Below are 7,500 nucleotides of genomic sequence, written 5' to 3'. Positions count from 1 at the left end.
TTGCAAACTGCAATCCTCTTCAGTAGATACAATTAAGAGAGAGCGTGCTACTTAAGTAGCACCCTTGACATGAGAAAGGGGAACATGGGAAGAGGTCTCTACCTTCGGCTCACTCCCTATGTGAGGTCAGGAGGCAAATGTGTTTTTAATAGGTTGGTGATAAAAAGTCCTGAAATTATATCCGGGGACCATTGCCCCTTTGAAATATTCATATTGGGCTGGTATTCAATAATAGTAGATTCTACCATTTTTCTCCTAAACTCACATCTGGATTTATAAATAAGCTCAGCTTTGTCCCAATCTAAACAATATTTACATTGCTTGACATGTTGGAAAACAGCTGAGCTCTCTTGTCCATATTTAATGGGACGTTTATGTTCGATCATCCTAGTGTCCAAATTCCTTCCAGTCTGTCCGAGGTAAACTAAGTCACAGCTTTTACATGGAATCGAATATACCCCTTGAATATATATATATATATATATATATATGTATATATATATATATAATGTATATATATACATATATATATACATATGTATATATATATATACAGCATATGCATATACATGTATATATATGTATATATATATATATATGTATATATATGTATATATATATACATATATATATATATATATGTATATATATATATATATATATATATATATATATATAGCTACATCATTTCAAGTTACTGGTAGCTGCACCAAGAACATATTTTCACGTTTGTATATATATATTTTTTTCTTCGTAACTTGAGACGGACCATAAGGATGTTTCAGAAAAACATTTCGGAAACATGACACCCAGTAGGTTCGAGAGTAGTTTTAGAGAAAGGTCGGAAAAAGGAATTTTTTCCTTTAACTGTCTCCCTAACGAGTAGTGTGTGTGGGGGGAGGTGTTGTCACGAAAATTAATAGAACAGCGTGACGGTTGCCAAAGAATGAAAAATGTCTTAATTCTTTATGAAATATGTAAATGGGATTTGGTGTAATCTTTGCCTACTTGAGTATATAAATATATATATATATATATATATATATATATACTTCCTGAGATTTGTATCACCAGCTGAAGCAGGTCAGAAGCTTACGCCAGGAGGAGTTTAGCTTTAAAGACTGCTGGGGTAGATAACATCGACTGCTGAAAATTGGAAAGAAATGTGGGATTCGAACCCGCTAAGGGAATGTGAGACCAGCACGCTTCCGGATAAGCCACCAGGTGATGGATTCTAGAAATAGGATAAAGAAAATCGTCAGAGTTTATGGCTTAATCTAGACGGATTTTGAAACTGAATGACGGGTTATTAGGAAAGAGTAGTTGAAGTAAATCTCCTAAGAAATATCAGGAATATATAAAAAGATAAGTATTGTCGTATATGAATGATATAGGTTGCTGGTTAGGTAAGGTAAGGTTAGGCTAGGTTAGGTTAGGTTAGGTTAGGTTAGGTTAGGTTAGGTTAGGTTAGGTTAGGTTAGGTTAGGTTAGGCTAGATTAGGTTAGGTTAGGTTAGGTTAGGTTAGGTTAGGTTAGGTTAGGTTAGGTTAGATTAGGTTAGGTTAGGTTAGGTTAGGTTAGGTTAGGTTAGGTTAGGTTAGGTTAGGTTAGGTTAGGTTAGGTTAGGTTAGGTTAGGTTAGGTTAGGTTAGGTTAGGTTGGGTTTGGTTAGATTAGGATAGGTTAGGTTAGGTTAGGAAGGTTAGGTTAAGCTATGTTAGGTTAGGTTAGGTTAGGTTAGGTTAGGTTAGGTTAGGTTAGGTTAGGTTAGGTTAGGTTAGGTTAGGCTAGGTTCGGTTAAGTTAAGTAACCTTAGGTTAGGATAGGCATGCCTTAGTGAGAGTTTTATACTTTCTATACGTATATTGATTATTAAGAAAGAGCTTCAAAATTGCACATACTAAACAGTAAAGAATTGTCCACATTTTATATGCTTTACTACATTATATATATAGTATATATATATATATATATATATATATATACATACATATATATGTATATTATATATATATATATATATATATATTATACATATATATATATATATATATATATATATATATATATATATATATATATATATATACATACATATATATATAAGTTGAGTAGGAAACACAGTAGTTTTAGTCTGAGTTTATTCCTGACTAGTTTCGCAGGTATGCTTTTTCAAAGGAATCCTTTGAAAATCACATTTGCAAAACTAGTCACGAATAAACTCAGACTAAGGCTCTCCTGTGCTCCCTACTCCACTTACGTTAACCCGTCAGGAATGTCTCAACATATATGATATACGTATATATATATATATATATATATATATATATATATATATATATATATATATATATATATATACATATCATGACATCCAAAAAACTATCTCCATCATATCAACAGTGAATGCTTTTCTAAATCAGAGATGTCAAATGTATATGAAGTTTTGTACGTTACATGAAAACGCGAGAGGTGATGTTTTTCCAGGTGTTAACTGTTTCATTCATATATTTAGTAGGATTGGAATCTTTGTAATTATCCTTCAATTTGGGTCAATTTATCCTTAATTATTCTGTTTTATTTGATTATTCTTTCAGGGGAGGGGGGAGGTGTCTATGTGGTTACTCTCTCTCTCTCTCTCTCTCTCTCTCTCTCTCTCTCTCTCTCTCTCTCTCTCTCTCTCTCTCTCTCTCTCTCTCTCTCTCTCTCTCTCTCTCTCTCTCTTTTCCTAGTCTATAACCAGGATCATTGTTCGAGAGACGAGTCACGTGACCTTAGTGCCTCTGTTGGAATTTAGTGATAAAACAGATTATTTAACTCATTTAGTCATTGTTAGGTACGTTTGGATCCTGTTCGGAAATACCACTTCCCTCCCTGTTGGTACTCTTTGGTCCTCCACAAGAATAGAGTAGACTGCAAGAGACCATAAGGCCTACACGAGGCAGTTACATGTCCTTTCCCATCTCTCATTTTTATCCAGATAATAAACCCTTACATATCTACATATTTTTGATTCTCGGTCACATTTTGTTTTTATTTTTCTTAAATAATTTTATTTGTTTATTTGCTTAGTTTAGTATCTATTCATCGTGTGATTGTTTCCAAAAACCTTTTTGAGTGAATTTTATCCGTCATTTTCCTACTGTTTGAGGCTCAATGCTATCTAGTTTTTCTTTTGACACTACATTTATCAAAAAGTCAATATGATTTTTTTGTCGAATACATGATATATTTCCATATATGGTATTGAGATTGCTCAGCTAATCTTATTGAACAGGTAGAGAAAAAATTGCAAGACAAAATAATTTTTATTTTTGTTTCGTGAAAAACTTTGGGTTGGTAAAAATTTTTGTTCGTGACCGTACATACCCCATACCAATACCCTTAGAATCTTTGATTCTTTGGTTTTATATCTTCCTCTTTATGGTGTATCATTACAGGGATTAATCTTCCTTTACCTTTGTGTACTATAGTACTTATGTACGTTTATGATTGACTCCGAAGCGAGAACCATCAACAACCACGGCCAATGACCTTCTTCCGGCGGGGTTCAGCCACTGTTTAAATTTCCCCGGCCAGTCATCGTGTACAGTTGGCGATGAAAGTTCCACCTCTGGCCCCTCCAGAGACCCCCACCCCGAACCTCCATGACCCGGATGTGCCTGAAGGGTGTCAGGCCCCGGTGTCGACTCCTCGTGTAGTGTGTCGCGGCGCACTTGGGCCGAAGACGCGCCGTGGCGATCCGGAGGTCAGAAAGAGCGCTGACGACAGAAACCTCGAGGTTACGATGTCGGTTCACAGATGAACGGCTTACGACTATTTTATGAGCTCGTAATGTGAGACTCTTTGCCGTGTACATATACTTCGTGGATTTTTGTTTACCGTTTATCTGGTTATTACTCAAAACAAAATCTTTGAGCGTGTCTGCTACAAGTGATACAAGTCCACAAAGAAACCTTATCTTCAATTCCCTTGAAAAAAAGATCTTAGTAACTTCCATAACATTGTCTGATGTTAGAAAATAAATAAGCACGTAAGCACTGTACCGGCTGTACATATATAGCATATGACGAAAAATATAATTAGAAAAATATAGAAGAACTACCTAAATAAGAACAAAAAGTTACTGATAATCAAATAGGTTTGTTTTTGAACTGGGGCTATCCGAATTCAAAAGGCTATGGTGATGAACTCACAGCTGAACGTGTCCTATGTCAACCTAGTAAACTTTATGATATCTTCTTTGTAGGTTATAAAGCTAAAAATATTACAAGTTTCTTCAGAAGTCTTATGTGATGTTCAGTTCATGGCCTTAGAAACCTTGGAGTGAATGGCGTTAGACATTTTCTTCAATGAGCAAATAAATTTCATGAAGAACTTAATATTAATGAAAAATATTAGCGATATTTGTAGTATATGTGAATGTATGTATGTATACATACATACATGCATGTGTATATATATAGATATATATATACATATACATATATGTATAAATATATACATATATATATATATACATACATATATATATAAATATATACATATATATATATATATATATATATATATATATACATATGTGTGCGTGTGTGTATGTGTGTGTGTGTGTGTATGTGTGTGTGTATGTGTGTGTCTGTGTGTGTGTGTGTGTGTGTGTGTGTGTGTGTGTGTGTGTGTGTGTGTGTGTATGTGTGTGTGTGTGTGTGTGTGTGTGTGTGTGTACTCTATATATACATACATACGTTTGTGTGCCTGTGTGTGTATGTATATGCGTACAGCCCTATAAAACCAAAAGAACCTTGTCACGACACAACTGAAACAGGGACGCCACCAGAAAAAAGAGCAAACCCTTGACAATTTGAGCGTCACACTTCGCATAAAAAAGAGAGAGAGAGAAAAAAAAAGAGAATGTAGCATTACAGAAGTTAATACGGGGAGGCGAAGAGGAGCTTCGCCCAAAGGTCAGGCCGAGGGCTCGAGGGCGGATGACGGGGGTCTTCGAGGCCGCGGGAGCGAGAGCCTTCCTCGGTGTCACGCCAACCCGGCGACCCAGCCCAGCTCCTCCCGGGCCGCCTCTGGAAGCTCCTGGAACGCCGCGCCGCCTTCTGGAAGAAGAAAGTTCTTGGCCGCGGCCAGGAAGTGAGAGTGGACGGGAATGAAGAGAGAGCAAGACACAGCCTGAGGGGAGGGGAGGGGAAGGGAAGGGGAAGTCAGGGGAAGGAGGGAGGGGCTGAAGGAGCGGGGATGTGAAGGTGGGAAGGGGTTGGTTGTTGGGAGACAATTGGTGGGAGGGACGTCAGAGCTGCAATGCAACAGTGAATCGTGTTGCGCCACGGCTTTCGGACCTCTGTCGCTCACCTAAAACACCCCTCCCCCTTTATTCATTTGTCTATTTATATATTTATTTATTTATTTTTATTTATTTATTTATTTATTTATTTATTTATTTATTTATTAATTTATTAATTTATTCATTTATTTATCTATTTATTTATTTATTTATCTATTTATTTATTTATTTATTTATTTATTTATTTATTTATTCATTTATTTATCTATTTATCTATTTATCTATTTTTTTATAATCTATCTATTTATCTGTTTATTTATCATTATTTTTTATTTACATGTTTCTGTATTTTTTCATTAATTCATTTTCGATCACGGAATGAATTTGTCATAAGATAAACAAAACAATCCTTTATTAACAATTTCCCTCATTAAAGTCTTCAATTTCTACTATTTCTTTCCTACCTTCCCTTCTCTTTCCTTCACTCTCATTCCCTTTTCTTCTCTTCCTTTCTTCCATCCCTTTGTTCTTCCTTACCCTCTTCCTCTTTCTCTTCTCTTCCCTCACTTACCTTTCCTTCCCTTTCATTTCCTTTCCTTCTCTTTTCTTCCTTCCTTCCCCTCTCTTCCTTTCTTTTTAATTCCTTCCCTTCCCTTCTTCATTTCTCACGTTCCTTCTCTTCCATTACTTCTTCCCTTGCCCTTGCCCTTCCTTCACTTCCTTTACTTTTCTTTCCCTTCCCCTTTGTTTCTTTCCCTTTACATATTTCCTTCCCTTCCCCTCTATTCTATCTCCTTGTCTTCCTTTCCTTCTCCTTTCCTTACCCTTCCTACAACATTCTTTCCTTCCCTTCTTTCCCCTTCTCTTTCTTTATCTTCTATTTATTCTCTTCATTTCTCTTCCCTTCCCTTCTTTTCTCTTTCATCCTCTTTGCTTTCCTTATCTTCTCTTGCTTTCGTTATTATTTTTCTTATCTTTCATCTCCTTATCTTTTCGCCTCTTCCTTTTCATTTCCTTCTCTTCCTTCTTATTTTTCCTTCTCGTTCTATCTCTCTTCTTTCCTCTCTTCTCCTCTCTCTCTCTCCCCCTCTCTCCTCCTTTCCTTTCATTCCTCTCTCTTTAACGTCTACACCTTTCCTCTCTTCTCTCTAGCTCTTTTCTCTCTCTCGCTCTTTCCTTTACTTCTTTTACTCATATCTTCTTCCCTTTCGTCTTCTCTATACTTTATCCTTCCCTCCCTCGTCCCTCCCTCTTCCCTTCCTCCTATTCTCCTTGACCTCCTCCATCTCCTCTTCTCTCACCATGCCCTCAAACTCCTCCTCCCTCACTCCCTCCCTCGTCCCCCCCTCTTCCCTTCCTCCTATTCTCCTTGACCTCCTACATCTCCTCTTCTCTCACCATGCCCTCCCTCTCCTCCTCCCTCCCTCTCCCACCTCCTCCCTCTCTCCTCCACCTCCTCCCTCCCTCCCACACCTCCTCCTCACCTCGTCTCCGGTTTTCACCCTCACCTCCCCCACCCGACTGCTACCACCGTCAGTCCCGTCCCATCATTACCATCTCTTGAGTCGGGGCTTGGCCCGGCTCACAATGGCCCTCCGGAAGGCCGAATGGTGCCACACACAGGCACCGCAGGGCCGCAGAGGTCACGTAGGCGTGGCCTCAAGACCTTCCTGACCCTCCCATGACCTCCACGCCCACTTCTCGGGCCACCATGTTGACCTTTGCACGCCCTCGCCCTCAGTGAGATTGCGCTGCCGGCGTATCCAGGGGCAACGTTGTGAAGAATGTGGCGACGCGTAGGTAGTCTTCGAGGGGGAGGAGGAAGAGGAGGAGGAGGAGGAGAAGGAGGAGGTTTAGGAAGAGGCAAAGGAGTAGGAAGAGAAGGAGGAGGAAGAGGAGGAAGAAGAGGAGGAGGAAGAAGAGGAGGACGCGGAGGAGAAAGAAGAAGAGGAGAAGGAGGAGGAGGAAAAGGAGGAGGAGGAGGAAGAGAAGGAAGAAGAGGAGCAGGAGGAAGATTAGTAGGAAGAGGCAAAGAAGTAGGAAAAGGAGGAGGAGGAAGAGGAGGAAGAGGAGGAGCAGGAGGAGTAGTAGGAAGAGACAAAGGAATAGGAAGAGGAGGAGAAGAAGGAAGACGAAGACTAGGAAGAGGAGGAGGAGAAGATCGAAAAAGAGGAGAAGCAGAAAGAGGGAGGGTAGGCGTAGGAGGAT

This window comes from Oratosquilla oratoria, chromosome 7 (assembly GCF_046742065.1).
Source record: "Oratosquilla oratoria isolate Oo_2021 chromosome 7, ASM4674206v1, whole genome shotgun sequence".
Classification (NCBI taxonomy): Eukaryota; Metazoa; Arthropoda; class Malacostraca; order Stomatopoda; family Squillidae; genus Oratosquilla; species Oratosquilla oratoria.
The sequence above is the reverse complement of the archived record's forward strand: the minus strand, read 5'-3'. Positions refer to the sequence as shown.